Here is a 19,017-nt window from a genome sequence, read left to right as displayed (position 1 = left end):
AGGCCTCATGACCTGAGTTCAGTCTCTGGGTTCAACGAGGATCAGAAAAGAGGAACTGCACATGAGAGTTGGAATGTAACCGGTCCCCATAATCCCAAAAGGAGGGTCACTATAGGTGGTGTGGCTTTGTTAGAGTGGGTATGGCATTGTTGGAGGAAGTGTGCCACTGTGGGGGTGGGCTTTGAGATTTCCTATGCTCACAATACTACCTAGTGTCTCAGTCAACTTCCTGTTGCCTGCAAGATGTAGGACTCTCAGCTCCGGTCTCCAGCACCATGTCTGTCTGCCCACTACCATGCTCTCTGCCATGATGATAATGGACTGAACCTCTGAACTGTAAGTCACCATCTCAATTAAATGTTTTCTTTTATAAGTTGCTGTGGTCATGGTGTCTTTTCATCGCAATAGAAACCCTAAGACACCACATGAAACAACCACACAAAGCTGTCCTCTGATCTCCACATGTGTGCCGTGGCCCATGTGCACCTGCACACACAATACACACATGCATGCACACACTACGTTTCAAAAAGAAAATAAATAAAACTTTTAAAAGAATGGCCGAAAAGCTGCACCACTAACAGCGACAGGTTCATCTAAAACACCTGCTTCTTTCTCACAGGCTTGCGGGGTTGTGTGTAACTCCCAAATCAGGCTCCTCTAGGTTCACATATAACTCTTTCCCTCAAGGCTGTGTGACCTTGGGTTTGCTAAAGGAGTTTAATGGGATTTGGCTCATCCTCTGTCAACTGGAGACACAGATGCTGCCCATTTCATGGGGGCTATGGTGATTGTAAGTAAGCCAATGTATAAACTTACATACATGGACGCTTCTATTGGTCTGTAACATGTACACCACACACACTAGTTCAACACTATTTCCACAGAAAATTTCACAACACAGGCTGAATCAAAGTCTTCTCTTTTCTTTAGAAGAATTCGATCTAGAAGCATTTTTCTTAATTTTTAACCCCCCCACTCCGTGTGTGTGTGTGTGTGTGTGTGTGTGTGTGTGTGTGTGTTCCTATTTCCACTGTGGGCTCCTGGGCGCCAACCCAGGTTGTCAAGCTTGGCAGCACCTTTACCAGCTGAGTTCTCACCTGCCCTGGATCTAAAGATTTAAAGTCTCTTCTGTTTAGGTCATTGGGCCCGTTATTAGGTCTGTTGTCTGGTGCTGGTTCGGCTGCCAACACCACATTACCCAGCGAAATGCCTGAGCGGAGGCTGTTTCCACGCAAAGGCATTCTTCCCACTGTTTTAGGGGTTGTGACGGTGTAAAGTGGGGACTTCAAAGCTGTAACTCAAGTTGTCTCAAATTGTTGCAACAATGCTAACAACTGAAACTTAAAACAGGATGTTTTCTGTTAGTTCAGTTCCTTCCCATAACGCCAGAAAGGGTCTGGTTAGTGGATGCGTTGATGGCGTAGAGGATTTGAGAGTAAAACCCTGGGGGTGGATTTGACTGAGAACTTAAACTTGACTTTCGTTCTTAGCAAACAGATCAACTGACATTAAAAAGCAAGACAAAATGAAAACAGCACGTTCACCCCAAAGAATAATTCCAACATTGAAAAATCAGGTGTTATGGCCCATGCCTGTATAAAATACATAATTTTAGTATAACTTTTAAAGTGAGATTAAGAGTTTTAAAATGTATTAAGTTAGCATACAAAATATCTGACACTTTCATACATATTCATTATTAAGTACAAATTATTTACTAATGAGAATATTCAGATTTTAGAGCCTATAGTATGAGTTATACTGAAGGAATCAGTTTAAACCAAAATTTAAAATACTAGAATTTAAGAGAAGGCTCTAGAATAGGTACTGATAGTCGGTGTGAAGATGTATAATTACAGCTCCCGCATTGGGGAAGCGCCTAGACTTGATGGTGAAGCAAACGTGTAAATAAAGGCTGTGAGAACACAAAGAAGAAGAAAAAAATTTTCCAGATGCAAGCACCTGACAAACTGATTCTTTAATTGTGCTTTCAAAGTATGAGATGACAGTTTGGGGAATTTTTCTCCTTGAAGCTAACAATAAAACAAGGCAACCACCTCACCATTTCCACACCACTTACAAGACAGCCCCAGTCTCACCACAACCCCAAAGAAAGTCTAGGAAGGAGATGAGGGAGCTGAAGTTCAAAGAGAGAAGCCAAGACGGCAGAGCTGGTGGCACGGAATCTGAGCCCAGGCGTGCACAGCTCTCACCCCGGACCTTTAGCCTGGCCTCGTCCAGAGAAGCCTATCGAGCTCCCTATCCAAACTGTCTGCGTTTAACTGTTTACCTGGCATCTGCAGAGTCTGGATGTGGACTGCGAGAGTCTGGAAGCTCAGATAGAATGACAACTTGCTCTAGGGTAGAGGGCTTGCCCAAAATGAGGCCATGAGTTCTGTCCCCAGCTCAGAGCGGGAGGAAGGGACTGGAGATTTGCATATAAAGTCAAGATAGAATTCTAGTTTAAACAGCCAACAACAATCTCTTCTCTCACTGAAGCTGAACCACAGTTTGAAGATGAAGACTTACAATTTCATGTGTTTGCCAGATTCCCTGTCTGTAACACCCTGAAGTCAACAAATGAGCCTTTGTACGTTGCCGAGACCTCAGGACCAAGCACTCACGTATACCGACCGACTGCTGATTCATCCAGTGTTTTTACAGGGAGCTCGCTGAGTATGTGGTTTGAGTTAAGTTAACTGAAAAGACTAGATTTGATGTTTACAAGCTAGCAGATAAGAAAAGATGACCAAAACAATATAACGCCATGGCTTTTGGACTCCATATTTAATGTGCACTGCCAACCACCTGTCTGTAGAGCAGAACTGTCCTGGTCACACCGGGAGCCTGTGTCATCACAAACGAGGGCTGGGTACAGGCAGAAAGCAACTCTAGAGAAGTCTTGACAAAGGGATGCATACTTCATTCCAAAACTTAACACTGCACCTCTTCCTGTGCTTTTGAAGTCAGCAAAGAGGAACGGTTTCAATAACGGTTCTCAATAAATGTATTGAGTGCTTACAGTGGGGAGTGCTTGGTTCAGTTTCTTGGTGCTTTACACTTATATGGAATTCTCCCAGCTCCCTGTGGTGCTATCACTAGATCACTGATGGGTGTGTGAAAAAGAGCAGTTCTAAGAGGAAGAGCAGAGACAAATTCATTTCACCTTCACCAACAATCTAGGGTAGCAGTTCTCAGCCTGTGGGTCGTGACCCTTTGTGTGTGTGTGGGGGGGGGTTATGAATGACCCTTTCACGGAGGTTGTCTACCAGCTATCCTGCATATCAGATATTTACATTATGATTCATAACAGTAGCAAAAAATACAGTAATGAGGTAGCAATGGAAATAATTTTATGATTGGGAGAGGGTCACCACAGCATGAGGAACTGTGTTAGAGGATTGCCTGTCAGGAAAGTTGAGGACTGCGGGGCTAGGAGTTGGTGGTTCCTTAGGAATGGGTTAGCATGCCTCAGCTTAGTTGGGATACTGAAGACAAGAGAGTGCTTATGTGGCCTGGGGAGGCATCTGGAGACTAAGATACTGCACAGGAGGTTTGCAGCTTTAGGAGTTGCTTTTCTGAGATTCGTGTTTGGTGTTTGTGATCCAAACTCAAGGCCACCAGAGACACTAGTGCTGAGCCACCTCCCCAACCCAGTCCGTGAAGTAAATTGTTTGAATTGGGAGCTACCTCATGGAACAGTTTGGCATCTACCTTGTCGGGGTCCGGTGCTAGCCACGACCCTCAATTATTTCTCTACCAGACCCCAGCATAAACTATCTCTCCCTGGACCAGCGTGGAGGAGATGGGAATAAAGACATGACTCACATGGTTTCATCGGGAGGCAGATTCTCAGAGATCCCTCATGATATCCTGAGTTCACATCCTGAAGATTTCCTCCTCGTTTAAACAGCCTTTATACCAAGACTTAATTTTGGGGAAATACATTAGCATTCTGTCTCCTAGGTAACCAGGTGAATGGCTTTCAGTCATGTCCACAACTACCTGTCTGCTGTGTATGTTAGCTGTCAAGTAGGCTTGAATCAGCATCTTTATCAGGCAGTCTCCATTTTACAAAAAAGGAGCAACAACATCCTGACCCTTTGTTAGGGCAGTGACAGCCTGTCTGCAGGGCTATGTGACCCCCTCAGGTGGGGCCTCTGGCTTCAGAGCCTGGCTGCCACACCATATAGAAACATGGGCCTACACTACCTGCTAGGTTACAGGGTACTCAGGTTTCTTTTTCCTTCTTTTCTTCCTTCCTTCCTTCCTTCCTTCCTTCCTTCCTTCCTTCCTTCTTTCTTTCTTTCTTTTCCTTGTTCTTTCTCTATCTCCCTCCTTCCCTTCCTTCCTTCCTTTCTTCTTTTTCTCCTTCCTCGATTCCAACAAATTGTCAAAACCAGTCTCTGTCCTTCCCCCAGAGACCCTGAGACCCCCCCCCTTGTTTCCACCACAGAACACCCCACCCCAGGTTGTTGGCCTGTCGGAGGTTAATGAGGCTCATTCATGCAAGAGTGATTCTCCTAAGGCCTGAAGGGGTTAAGGCTATTGTTGGAGCCAACAATGGAACTGGGATTGGAGACAGTGTAGTATTTTATTTCGTGATCCCTAAGAATAGTTAAGAACCGGGGGGGGGGGGGTTTCTTTCTTTTTTATCATTCCTTGGGAAGTGATTGCCCTCTAGCAGACAGAGAAATTCTTATCATCAGTGCACTGAGGACGGCCAGCTGGGCCTGACAAAGTTCTCACTCCCAGCAGACTCTGCTACAGTTATCTTGTCTGCACCCCCACCCCAACACACACACACATCGGAGAATTTTTCTATGTAGGGAGCTGCAAGCTTTCAGGATGTCGGTTTGCGCATTTGACCTATAATTGGGCAGAGGGATGGAAGGAGAAACCCACGGTTCAAATCAATGGGTAGAATAGCACCCCTCCCTCACAATCGTACAAACAACAGGTGGTTTGGTGCATGCTGTTAACTCTTACACACACACACACACACACACACACACACACACACACACACACCGCCCTGGCGCGCACACAAAATTGTAGGCGGAGCTTTCATACTGAGTGGCACCTGCTGGTCAGAGCCCAGAAGACCATCTGGCAGGGTCGGGCAGATGGGGACTCCTGCCAGCGGGACACCAGGCTTGAGGTTGTCCAGGGACTTGAGGCTTCGTGTACTATGCACATTGGGTTTTTTCTTTCTCCTCTGTCCCTCTCAGTGTATCCCACCGCCCTCTCTACCTACTTCCTCAACCTTCGGTTCTCCGGGGAAGGGTTATCTCCATCCTGACCCTCCAGCAGTTCCCAGGAGGGCTATTTTTAGCAACGGTCACTCGCTCCAACTAAGCCCCAGGAGGAGCTGCGGTGTGGGAGTCGACGCCGCCCGCACAGAAGCCACCCACTTTCTGGCATTGTTAGGGATGCGCTTGGGGGGCTGGGGATGCAGCTGGTTTCCTCTGCAGTGCCCGCCAGGTGGGCGGTTCCGAGCAGCGCAATCATCCAGCGGCGGAGAGGCTTGCTTTCCCGGTGCGAAACGCGGTGCTCAGCAGCCAGCTGCAGTACAGGCCCGCCCGCCTCGGGCGCCGGGTGGTCTCTGCAGAGGAGGAAGTTCCCGGGCACCGCTGCCTGCGTCACAGCGGGGCTGGCACCGCTGCGGTGGCTCGGCAGGCGGCAGCGACCCCGGGGCCGGGCGCTGGGCGGCGCTGGCTGCCGCGGGCCGGGCTGTGCGCGGGGCGGTGCTGGAGGCGGCACCGCTCGCGGCCAGGGAGGCACCGGGAGGAGGAACAGGGCTGCGGAGCTGGGGCGTTAGCTGCGTCCCGGCTCGGAGCCCGCGAAGAGGACGAGGACCAAGGCGCTGCCGTGGCCGCGGCCGCAGCACTCTGGGCGCGACAAGCCATGAGCAGCGACCCAGAGGTCGCTGGCCGCCGCTGAGCCCAATCCGGACACGGCTCGCCGAGCCCCGGCACCCTCTCCTGCCAACACCCTCGCTCCCAGAGGTAAGGGCTGGGGACTCACGGAGGGATGGAGAGGGACGGCCGACACACGGCCACTAGACTCAGTCCTCCAGGCGCGCCCCAGCCCGGATGCGCCCACCCCGCCTCATTCGTGTGCCTGCCTCCTCCGGGCTCTGGGACAGGCACAATGTGGTCGCCTGCCCAGCCTGCGGTCCCGGGAGCCCGCCAATCCCAACCCCACCCAACCCAAAAGGGTCCTGGGGTCCGTGTCAGGGACCCCCAGCCTGGCGCCTAGCGCAGCTCGACCGCACCAGGTTCTGGGGACTGGGGGAGGGGCGCACGAGGAGAAAACGCGGTCGCGGCAGGGATGGCCTGGGCGAGTCTCCTTTTTCCATACCTTCAAAACCCGGAGATGCTGGGGCCTGTTTTTTTCTTTTCTTTTCCCCACCCTCCTCGTCTCCCAGGAATGCCTGAAGTTACACTTTTTTGAGGAAGGAGGGGGAAACCCGTGGTTTCCGTGGGGATCGAATGAGCGCCAGCCCGCTCACCTGCAGGACCAGGGGGGCAGGAGGGGGCTGCTCCGCATCCCACAGCCCGGAGGTCAGGTGTCTAGGCCCGCAGTTGCAGCCAGGACATCTGCCTTCTTTCCAGACAGAGCCTTGCTGATCCATCGTTTTCTGTGGTTCCCAGCATAGAGGTGTTCGAGATGGAGCCAACCCCCCAGAAGCCTTAGGGTGTGCTCTGTAAATGCCAAAGCCTTTCTCTTTTCCAATAGCCAATTCTTCCCTCCCACCACGCTCGGCTGTGTTCCTCAGATTTCAGTTATTTTCAAATCCTCCGAGTTTACCTGGCTTTGCAATGGCTCAGCCCGCCTCTGGTCCCATGTTTATGTGGATGTTTTATTAGAGGGTGAGGGCAAAACTTCGCTGGGTTTCCAAGTCCTTAAGCATTTTAACCTCACAACAAATCGGCTAAACATTTTCGGGTTCCTATCCTCCTAAAAGTGGAAAAAAATAAGACTTAAGTGATCGTTGTGAGAGTTTGGCTCGTAGGCTTGCAGGACCCGTTAGAGCCTGCAGTAGTCTAAGTAAAGTGTGGCCCCAACTGACGGTTGCTCTGCCAGGTATGCAGTGGCTTTCTGAAGCTGGAACAGGACTTTAGAGTGGACCAGGCATTGAGATGCTATCTAGGTGACAGAGGAATACAAGTGATTTTAAACTTCTTGGTTCACACCAGTCTGCAAACCGCCAAGCCTCTCTTTATTTTCTAACTACTTGTACAAAGCTTCGAAACCTGGCTGTAATCGGAACTTCTTAGACTGTTACCCAGATTTGCAATCCACGCTGGACCTGTGGATAAAGCTATTGGGTTAGATCTACACAACTCTGTAGTAGTTGTATGATAATAGAATTTCTTATGACTTAAGACCAGCTGGCAGAAAGAGGGCAGTTTTGCAAGCACAAACATTTCCCTTTTTTATATTCTAGACTGACAGCAGGTAGGGCCACTATCACCATGTCTGTGAAAGGCAGTAAGCATGATGTACTGTTCTTATCGGTAAAATCGCCTGAAGCCTTTGCTAATGACATTAATCTGTTTCTCAGACTGACTGTGCACTTTAACCAAATCTTGTGAGTTTTTGTTTTATTGATCTCATGTAGCCGAGACTGACCTCAGATTTCCTATTTACCAGAGGATGGCTTTGAACGTCTGATCTCGCAAGTGCTCGCTTTCGGGGGAATATGCTACCATGTGCAGTTTATTCTGTGCTGGTGACTGAATCCGGGCCTTTATGGGTACTTGCCAATCTTATCAATTAGTTACATCCCAAAGAAGAGCTTTTTTTTTCTTTTCTTTTCTTTTTTTTTGTTTTTAAGATAAGGTTTCTCTGTGTGGCTTTGGAACCTGTCCTGGTACTTGCTCTGTAGCCCAGGTTGGCCTCGAACTCACAGGATCCGCCTGCCTCTGCCTCCTGAGTGCTGGGATTAAAGGTGTGTGCCACCACCGCCCACTGTAACGTTTATCTTTTTGAACAACACAGAGCCAGAAATATTCTTAACTCCAAAGGCCCAATTTTTATCAAATAATTATGGCTGGTTTATTGATTGAGACAGGATTTCTTTGTGTATCCTGGCTGTTCTGGAACTTGCTCTGTACTAGGCTGGCCTCAAACTCAGAGGTCTGCCTGCCTCTGTCTCTCAAGTGCTGGGATTATAGGCATCAGACCCATCGATGGTTTTTGAACCTTCTGTAGTATTTTAATATATAATCATTGGCATCGTTATGATAAAGCCCAAGTTTAAAGAGAAATGAGGTGAAATTTCTACTTAATCCGGCGAGACTTGTCTTAATGATTTAGTGTGCGGCATCTCCATAGTGTAAACTATCCTGATATCTCTCCGTCCATCCTGAGAGAGAGGGTGCTGTATCATTTTATAGAATGGAGCTCAGAGTGTATGAGTTGCCAGAGGCCGTGCAGCTGGAATAAATACTAGCCGAATGCAGACAGTGTTTGACTTTAGGCACTGCCTCACTCTGCAGCTCAGGCTTGCCTCACAGTCCTGGTAATCCCCCTGCCTCAGCCTTTTAGTGATAGGGTTGCAGATGTGAATCTCCATACCTGGTTGTCTTGAATTTTTAATGTTACACTTTCTCCTTATTATCTAAGGCCTCCTCTTTTTCCTCTGACCTAAATATGCTTTTAACTAACAGTAACACCTTCACAAGAAAACAGAAATTAAGAATATACAGTAACCTCTCCAGGGTTTGCAAGGCCTCTACCGTGCAACAGAATTTGGATTTTGAATAAGGAGAATTATTTCCAAAGCCTATGTTCTTTTGACTGATTGTAACTAAATGAATAATTTGAAACACCCCAGTGGACCATTCTGTCCTGCCCATTGGCTGGGCTTGTCCACATGGCAACAGTGTCTCATGGACTGTAACACATTCCCAGGGTTTCCGACTTCATCCCTGGAATGTTGGCTGTGTCTCTAGTCTTGGTTCATCCCTGATGACATGTTATACCCATGAGGATGACACTCCTGTGGATGTGTCTTTGACGCCACTTCTTTTAAAATATAAATGGTGGCCGTGCCTGGTGAGACTTTCTGCAATCCCAGCGCTCAGGAGGCAGAGGCGTGAGGATTGCTACACGTTTAAGGTGAGCTTGGTCTTGGCATTGTGAGTTCCAGGCTGGTCTGGGCTACAGAGTGAAGCCCCTTCTCAAAAATAAATAAGTAAATAAAGCATTAACATATACCGTAGTAGAATATATGCACCATTTAAAATTGGACCGGTGTACAGAGCTTAGCCCCAGGTAGGCATAGTTGCTGTCAGCTTCTGGATGCAGTGCAAAATAAGTATTCAAAGGGCCCACGTGATTGAACCATGCCAGCCCCCGTTTCCCTGTGTAACAGAGTTTTAGAGTCTATGTCGTGTATGGATTAGATGAAGCAGTGTCTGTGAAGGCAGCGCCCTTGTCTAGCAGAGCAGCAGTAAAGACTCCATCTCTGTCACCGTCTAGAGCCCACTGAGCTCTCTGCTTTCACTTTCTATGTTTTTTACCTGCAGGTGGTGATTAGTCAATCTGCCATAGACTCACTCTTCCTCCAGCTTTCCTGGGCTTGGTCTAAATCCATTTTTAGCAATATCTAACTTTGAATCACATCCGTTCTTGAAGTCTTGAGTTAGACGCTCTCTCACCTTTTTTAGTGTTTCCTTTGTTCTGTGCCGCATATTTTAAAGAACTTACTAGAACTGTATCAGTGGATTGGAATGTGTATGCCTTGGCAAACAAGTGTTCCTGTTTTTTGCCGCCCAGGGTCTCTCAGCCTTCTTATCTCTCAGAGCACCATGAGGATGCCAGTATCTCCCCACCACACACCTCACCCTCCACCGCATCACTCCCCTCTGCAACACTGTGCTGCTAAATGCTCTCTCCTCTCCAGCCCCTGACCTCCCTCTGCATCTTCCAGTCAGTCCAGTTGCACTTCCAACAGGAACTCTAAAGCTTCCATTTTTTTTTCATGTCGTTTCCCAAGGTATTATTCTACAAACGACAGTAAATCGTTGAACATAGTAGACCTTTTTTTCTATTTATTTTTATTTGCTTAGGATAGCATCTTGATGCTATTTATGTCCTGAAAGAAAGACAAGTCATGTATTTGTAAGAGATCCTTCCACGGCATCTAGGAAAGATGCCCACATTCCTTGCTTACCTTTAAGACTTATTCATCTCAGCCTTTGTGCTTGTTCTTTTACGTGTATGTGTGTAGGGTGTGTTCTATGTGTATGTGTGTTCACATGTGGGCTCTATGTGTATGAGTTAGTGTGGAGGTTTATGGTTATCTTGAGCTCTCTGTCTTACTTATTGAAGCAGGGTTGTTTACTTGATCCAGGAGTGTACCAATATAGCTAGTCTAGCTAGCCAGTTTTCTTCTGAGATCCTGTCTCTGAACCCTGATCCCACCTGACATTCACATAAGTTCCGAGGACCTGAACCCAGGCTCACACTTGCAGGGAAAACTCACACCTCCCCAGCCCCTTTCTTCACTTACTGTGTTTCACTAGTATTACATTTACTGGAAGGTCACAATTCTTAAAAACACCTGACCTTTAGACGCCATGAAAGAAAGACATGCTTCATTTATAAATTGCTCCTGGAGTCACATAATAAACATCATTGGATTATAAATCTGTTGAGCACATTGGAATCAGATTGTCTGGGGCAAGAGGCCGATTGTGTGTGTGTGTGTGTGTGTGTGTGTGTGTTTGTGTTTGTCTGTGTGTCTGTGTGTGCTGTCTTTAGCCAGGAATGCCTTTACTGGAGAGCAAGGCAAGCAAGCCAACCTCAGAAGTGTGAGGTAGTGATCAAGGAAGATTGCAGACGATTGTGTGGGATATAGAACTGGCCATGACACCTGCTGGAGGTCAGGCTGTGGCCGGAAGTCACTTTCAGGAGAGAATTAGCCCAGATGAAAAGCCCAGTCCATTTTACTGCTGATGCAAGAAAGGGAAAAAAGGAGGCTTGGCTGTGTGCTGTGTGCTGGAGGCCTGCTGCCTACTGGTCGTTCCTGGGCTGTGAAAATAAGAAAGAGACTGGGATTGAGTGGAGCAGGAGTGTAGAGAAGCTGACCTGGCCTGGAACAGCCAACATGGAAATGGAAATGCTCGCCCCCTTACCACCGCCCCATGGCCAGCACAGTAGTGCAGGAGGGTTGCTCTAGATAGTTGGGGAGACTCTGTGGGAACTGACCCAAGTGTTGAGGTGAAGAATGACAATCAGACATGAGAAATGCTGGGCCGTTTACTTAGAAGAGTCCTTTCCCATCACAAACTTTAAAAGGAAATTTAGGGACATTTTTCTGATGTAGGAGCAATGTGTGTGTGTGTGTGTGTGTGTGTGTAAACAGGCAAACATGAACTCAGGAGTCAATTCAGGCCTTTGCACAGGCTTCATACATCACATGCTCCTACTGAGTCCCATCTCTGTACCCTTTGTCTGTGCCAGCTCTTGGGTGTTTTTTTTTGTTGTTGTTGTTGGTTTTTTGTTTGTTTGTTTGTTTTAATATTATTCTGTAGTTTGTGATGTGTCTTACCAAAGAGCTGTTGATTTTAAAAAATTGCAATGCGGGCTTAGGAAAGTTTAGCAAAATTCCTAAAAAATAACAAAAATCAGCCATCAGAAAGATATTTTGAAGGTGGGGTTTGAGAGAGGGTTTCTTTTTTTGGTTTGGTTTGGTTTTTTTAGGACAGTGTTTCTCTGTGTAGCCCTGACTATCCTGGAAATCGTTCTGTGGACCAGAGGTATGCCTGCCCCTGTCTCAGAAGTGCTGGGATTAAAGTTGTGCACCACCATCACTGGCAAAGACGGGGTCTCTTATGTAGTCCTGGCTGGCCTTGAACTCAGCCACTGTGCCCAGCTCAGAAAGATGTTTTATAACTTGAGAAAGTCACAGAAAGTGTCTTAGATGAAGGAAGTGTTTGAGCTAGAGCAATCCAGGACTGGTATGTGTTCCTTAAAGAATCTTTCCAAAGACCCAGGAAAATAAAAGCTCTTCCCACGCCAGAGAAAGAAGCAAGGCCCCAGAACACAGGACAGAGCGTGAGGAAGCTTACTACCGAAGGTCCATTGTGTTTCTGTGGACTGTGGCCTTGGGTGGACCACAGTCAGTAAGAGTTGTTTGTGCCTCCCCCACCTCTCACTTTCTGCCCAACCTTACCTTTTGCCAGGACACGATGACCCCTGTTGAGCGCATGGTTACAGGGCTCTATGATACATTTAGAACTCACAGAAAAGCCATGTACAACTGAAGGCAGACAGAATAGCCAATAGAACAATATATTTTTATGAATATATATGATGTCTTAATTTTTTAAATCCTCTACAATTATCTTGTTATTTGTGTTTAAAAGAAGCACACTTTGCTGGATGTGATGGCACGAGCCTTTAATACCAGTGCTGAGGAGGTAGAGACAGGTGAATCTCTGGGAGTTGGAAGTCAGCCTGGTCTACATAGTGAGTTCTAGGATAGCCAGGGCTACATAGAGAGATCCTGTCTGGACAAACAAACAAAAAAGAAACATAGTTAATTTGCTCTGTGCGGTGGGGCAGTGTGTGAGGTCTGTGTCATTCTCATGAGCCATCCACCTTGTTTTTGAGATAAGGCGTCTCACTAGGACCAGTTCTCTGATAAAGCTAGGCTGGCTCACCAGCAAGCCCCGGGATCTGCTTGTTTCTGCCTCACCCCTGCTAGGAAAACAAATGACTGACTTTTAAAAAGAACTTGGATGCTGGGGATGTAATTCATGCTCATGATTGACAGCTATTTCTCCAGCCCGCATTGTCTTAAGCTGAAATTCATTTGTAAAGAATTAACTGACTACCTAAATTTTACATTGACAAAATTCTTAAACCCTTAAATTCGTCTCTCAAAGCCTCCTTGACTGGGCATCCCTTTGTCTCCTGATGGGCAGCCCCCCTCAGTTCTCACAGTCATCACCCCTCATCTGTTCCTGCGGACGCTCTAATACTAGCCAAGCCTCCTTGGGACTGCTCAGTTATTTATCAAGTATGAGTTTGTCTGTCTCAAAGCATTTATACTTCTTCATAATTACAACACTTCCTTATTAAAAAGATTTTAGTGTGCAGATATTTGGGGAGGGTGGGGCTCCCGGGGCTTTCTTGGCTTCCTGGTTTCTTGCTCAAGTTCCCTGGGGGAACAAAAGCCTAGGCTTCTGGTGCTTCTTCTGGAGCTGTGAGGGGTCTGTTTCCTCAGCTGTTGGCCACTGGTGACTGGCGTGCTTTGGCACGCTCCATTTTCACAAGTAGTGCATTCTCTTCTCCCCCAGCTTTCATTTTAACTCTATTTTCCTTTTCAGCTTTCACCCCAGACCTCCAGAAGGTGTTTGGTGACAGGACAGCAAGAGCCTCCCTGTTCTTCCCTCAGCGCTCAAGTAGCCCCTGGGACAGCGCTGCTCAGGAACTGTCGCTATGATAGATGTTAATGGCGACACTTCTTACCTTCTAGCTGGGAGCTTATGACTCCCTTCTGATTTTTAAAAAATGTTTATTTATTATGTATACAGTGATCTGCCCGCATGTATGCCTGCATGCCAGAAGAGGGCACCAGATCTCATTACAGATGGTTGTGAGCCACCAGGTGGTTGCTGGGAATTGAACTCAGGTCCTCTGGAATAGCAGACAGTGCTCTTAATCGCTGAGTCATCTCTCCAGCCCCGATAATTTTTTTTTCAACACAGGGTTTCTCTATAGCTATGGAGCCTGTCCTGGATCTCACTCTAGACCAGGCTGGCCTTGAATTCACAGAGATCACCTCTGCGTCCCGAGTGCTGGGATTAAAGCTTGCGTCACCACCATCCGTTTGTTTTGTTGGGAGACAAGGTCTCACTATGTAGTCCTGGCTGCCCTGGTTCTTGTGCTCACTAGCATGTGTAATTATTCATAATAATGTGTTGCATTATGACATTTCATTCATGTATATAATACATTTTGGAAACACTCATTCCATCACCCTTTTGTTTCCCTCCCACCCACCCCCTGTCCCTTTCCTCTTCCCGACTGGTCCCCCTCCACTTTCCTTTTCTCCTGTGTATTTTAAGCAGTTGTCAAAAATCAATAAGAATCACTAATCACTTAGTAGTCACTTTTAAATATCTTCAAGTTTATGAAAATTAGAAACATTTTGAAATATCTCCGAGCTTCTGGTAAATAAAAAAGATGTAACTTGTACCTACCTTCTGGAACAATAGGCAGATGATTGCTTGGTCATCATTTCTGTTTTGAAGCCTTACAGAATGACTTCATTGGGAAAGCATTGCAAAGATAAATCACTCTGCCTCCCTGGACTTTAGCAAAGCCCAATACAGTGTGCGTATCAGTGATGTTGGGAAATACTGTTCAGATTACACTCGACTTTCTGACTAATGCATAGCTCTGCAGAGCATTCTTCCAGCCATCGGAGGAAGTGGGGGCTGCAACGGTGGGTGGGGTTTGGCCATGCGTTAGGAACTTCGGTGTTTTGTGAAGGCTGCGGTCTGCATGCTAGAAAACATGCGTCTGGCATTCACATGAGTCCATGATGATAGAGTGCTAAAGCAAGGATTTAGAACAAGTTTGGTAGAATGAAATGAAGAAAAAAAAAACCAGGCAAGTGATAAGGGAAGTGTTTGGACGAACGTGCAAGGTGGCCTCGTGAAGAAAAAGCCGTGTAAGCACACGTGGCGCCTATTTGGCTGTTGTCGGTGCAGGTGTACTGAAAGAAGGACTGAGTGAGTGAGTGAAATGCAAGGCAGAGAAAGGCTGTGCTCCATTAGCATAAAAGTAGGCGTTCCTAGGTAGGTGGTGCCGGCCAGCTAGCAAGCTGCTAGAAAAACTTGCTGGATAAATAATTTATAAAAGTGGTTTTCGGGGTGGGATTGGGTGGGGGGATTCATCTAAAAGTGAATTCTGAGCGTCATTTGATGTGAGAAGTGGATGGTGGACTTGGTTTTAAAATGTGAATTCAAACTATTGTTCTGAGACAGGTCTTGCTGTGTAACCTGGCTTGAACTTCTGGAGATCCACCTGCCTCGGTCCCAAGAATGCTGACACTAAAGAGCGGCCTACGTTACTAACTAGACCCTTGACTGACAGCTAGTAATTAATTAGGTGTCCAGGAAACAGATTTCCAAGAACATGTCTGCTCTCTGTTAATGTTCATTTAAATTTTTCTATGTGTTTTATAAGGAGTCTTACTTTCTTTGCTGAGGGAGACCGTGGTAATACCTTGCAAATAGATGCTGCTCCAGAAAAAATTTGAAACTTTCTGGATCATTTTTGTTTCATTTTGAATTAATTTTTAAGTTGGAATACAAAGTCATGGGTTACGTCCTGGCGTGCTTGCGTGCGTGCGTGTGTGTGCGTCCTGGCATGTGTATGTACATGTGCGTTTATTCAAAGACAGAATAATGAAACATGTCTCTCCTGACAGTCTTTACAGATTGTCTTGGCCAAGAAAATGTCTTCCATCACATTCTATTTTTGTGTTAAGATGTTTGAATTTGTCACGTTTTGGATTTCTTCGTCTTTATTATGCCTCTAGAGTTGTGATGACCAGCACTGATAACACACTGGTATTTTTAATATTTTCAAAATATAATCTAAATGAATACTGTTTCGCGATGATCTGATTAATACGGTGTGTGCACCCAGCCTCTGTGTTTTCTGTCCTGTGTATTCAGCATGTTATCTTTTAAGAGGTACATCAAGAAGAACATATGGCCCAGTTAGTGCCACTTTCAAGCTAGAAATGATTTTTGCCTATATTATTAATCCCCGTGGGATCCCTATTTTTTGAGAGACCCCTAAGACTTATTCTGATAAGAAGTTATATTCTTTTTAAAAAATATATTTGAGTCTTTCAAAAAAACTTTAATCTTTTTTGAGGCAGAATAGCCCTGGCTTCCTAGAACTCCATTTGTAGACTGGTCTGGTCTTGAACACACAGAGATCCACCTGCCTCTGCCTCTCAGTGCTGGAATTAAAGACGGCACCACCACATCCAGCAAAGATTATATTCTTTCCCAAAAAGTTGAGATTCTGAGGCTAGGCGAAAGGGATCAGTTGATAAGTTCCTGCCATGTGTGCATTGAGAACCTGGATTCGGATCCGCAGTACCCACGTAAAAGCTAGGCTCCGCAGTGCACTTCTGTAGCCCCAGTACCTTGAGCAGATCCAGGCGGATCCCTGGGGCTCATTGGTCAACCAGCCTCGCCAAGTTGATGACCTCTAGGTTCAGCAAGAGACCCTGTCTCAAAAAGCAGTGTGGAGGGAGACTGAGGAAGACAGTGTTGATCTTTGTTCACCAAACACCTGTGCACCCACATAACACACACGTGCATGCACACACAATTGGCATTCAGGAAGGTTATTGTAGGCCTCTTATAAAAGTATAACCCTAGAGCCTTCATAGTGGGATTGGCTTGCTAAAGAAATTCATCTCCAAATGTGACTTTTTCAGCATGGCATGTCACAGTAGCTTTGCTCAGGTGTTAGCTGTTGGGAAGGACAGATGTGTGACAAATACTTGCATATCGATTCTTTACCAGGAGCAGTAAAGGTCTCAGGGCACACAGTAATGACGTGTGGCGCTATGAATGGAATAAACTTGCATCTTATTTTCCAGGGGACGTAGCATCCATAATAATGCGCTTTTCAGCAAGTAAGCTTTCCTTCTGTTGCTGTCCTTCTTAAAGTTTGTGCAGGTGGTCTTTTACAGAACCTACTTGTGCTTTTCCAAGTTCACTTTCAAAAATTTCAGTTATTCAGAGGATTCCCCTGTGCTCTCCTCCGCCTTCACTAGGTAATGCTGGCAGCTTCCCTGTTACCGTTCTTTACAGCATGTTTTCTTTCATGGTGTTAGAATACTAGCAATGGTGTGCGATCCAAAATTCTAGAGAGCGTGTTTATGTTGGGGAGTAGACTGAGGAAGGTAACCCTTCAACCCCTAAGTCGGGGCTTCTGGCTCTCCTGCCATTCTTTGGTGATGTACCAGTGAGATAGAGATTTGGATTTTGATGGAAGCATCGGCATCACCAGTTATTATAGACGCTTACATAGAACTCTTCTGGGTTTAGTTTAGTTTTGTTGTTGTTTTGTTTTTAAAGGTACTCTGCGCTGAAATAACTTGCTAGCTTAAGGGTTAGAAATAACTTTTTTAAAAGAGGGAGTTGTTTTAGCAAATATCTTTCAGAAAATAAGTTAAACAAGGAAGGCATGGGAATGCAATCAACAGCAAGACGGGGCACAGGGCTTCCTAAGAGAGGGAACTGCATTGGGTGAGGTTGTACTCAGCTTTTCTCTGGGAACCTCTGGGTGCTTCCTGCCGCAGAGAGCTGCTCCGTCCTAAACCAAACGCTGCAGCCCTGCAGTCCTGCTGACTTGGGAAAGCAGAAGGTCAAGTCAGAGACTGCCAGTGGCAGCGCAGTAGAGGGAAACCCCCCAAATCCGCATCTAAGCTCCTCCCAGATGTTTGCTGCTCTCAAATGAGAGAGCTGGGCAGATAGCTGGCCTCAGCCCACGCTTGAGCCCCTGCCACTGTGCGGCACAGAGTTCACACTTTGAGGAGGACCACACCACTGATCTGCTGCAACTAAAACCAGCGCTTTCCAGAGGCATCCAGGGTAAACATCAGTAATCAGACATGGAAACACACAGGGGAAGGAACACAACCCATAATAAGACAAAGACTATCATCAGAAATTAACTTCGGAATGAGCCAAGTGATGGAATTAGGCAGTAACAAGTTCCAACTGCTGTTGTTAACAGTATGGAAGGAAAAGTGATCCTGACGGCTCCACAGATGGGAACTCGGCAAAGAAACAGAAACTGTAACAAAATGCAGTCTAAAACGAAAAAGCCCCTAGGTAGCTTTAGAACTCATTGGAGAGAACACACATGCACGCGTGCGTGCACACACACACACACACACACACCAATTTTGTAGTGTAAAGGGTAGAGTAAAAGATCTGAGGTAACTGACACACAGTGGCACAAGGGACAAAGGGACAGTATCAACACTGCAGCCGTTTCTTCCTGTGAGCAGCCTGAGGTGACATGTAAAAGCAGTTTGGTATTCTTAACCCAGCAAACTACACAAAATCCTGCCGGTCCAGTGGTCCAAATCTTTGTGTTTACTTCCTTTGTGAAGCTGCCCGGGCCATCGAAGCGTGGCATCCCCAGAGCGCAGTAACTGAAAAGCGTTGGTTGAAAGGAGCAGCGTGCAGCATCTTGCCGTGACGATGGTGGCGCGGGTAGACTGGGCACAGGATCAGTGGTCTAAAATGTTGTGGTGATATTTTGTTTGTGCTTTAACAAATAAAGCTTGCCTGAAGATCAGAGTATGGACCTAGCCACACTTGTTAGCCATAGAGGACAGGCAGTGGTGGCGCACACCTTTAATCCCAGCGCTCGGGAGACAGAGGTAGATGGATCTCAGTGAGGCAAAAGTCACCCTGGGATACTGAGATCATCGAATCAGTCTAAAAGAGAAACAGAGCCAAGTGTAGTAGCTCACACCTTTAATTCCAGCACTAAGGAGGTAGAGACAGGAAGTGATAGAGCTGGGCAGAGAGAGGAATATAAGAGCAGAGGTAAGAACTAGTTACCGCTCTGCTTCTCTGATCTTCAGCATTAATCCCTCTATCTGACTCCAGGTTTTTATTATTAAGACCAATTATAATTCACACTACATTTTGTTGTGTACATTTCAAAGTGTAGAGAGCATAGAGTGCCTAATGGTTCCAGTGAAACTTTTCTGACCACTGGACTCAGCCAGGTGAGCAAAGCTCCCAAGATGCACCACGGCATACAGCTCGTGGTCAGATTAGACATGCCTGAGCCTGACGCACCGAGATGATCGTCACAGAAAGGAACACAGGAGAGCAGATTCACAGAAGAAGGAATATCCCAGAAGCGAGTGAACTAACAAAAACTTACGCCACGGGAATAAATTTAGTACAAAGAAATAATGAAATAATGAAGAAA

At 46.4% G+C, this 19,017-nt stretch overlaps 1 protein-coding gene across 1 annotated transcript in view; it reads left to right on the top strand.

Annotated features, from left to right (window-relative positions):
• The first annotated feature begins 5,790 nt into the window (after positions 1-5,790).
• The window catches only part of Lrrc8c (leucine rich repeat containing 8 VRAC subunit C), an 82,614-nt gene continuing 69,387 nt past the window's right edge, over positions 5,791-19,017 (top strand). The window contains exon 1 of the mRNA XM_048447132.3: positions 5,791-6,011. The gene's annotated coding sequence lies outside the window, so the exon portion shown is untranslated. The remainder of the gene's footprint in view (positions 6,012-19,017) is intronic.

Source organism: Myodes glareolus, chromosome 8 (assembly GCF_982192425.1).
Source record: "Myodes glareolus chromosome 8, mMyoGla1.1, whole genome shotgun sequence".
Lineage (NCBI taxonomy): Eukaryota > Metazoa > Chordata > Mammalia > Rodentia > Cricetidae > Myodes > Myodes glareolus.
The sequence above is the reverse complement of the archived record's forward strand: the minus strand, read 5'-3'. Positions and strand labels throughout refer to the sequence as shown.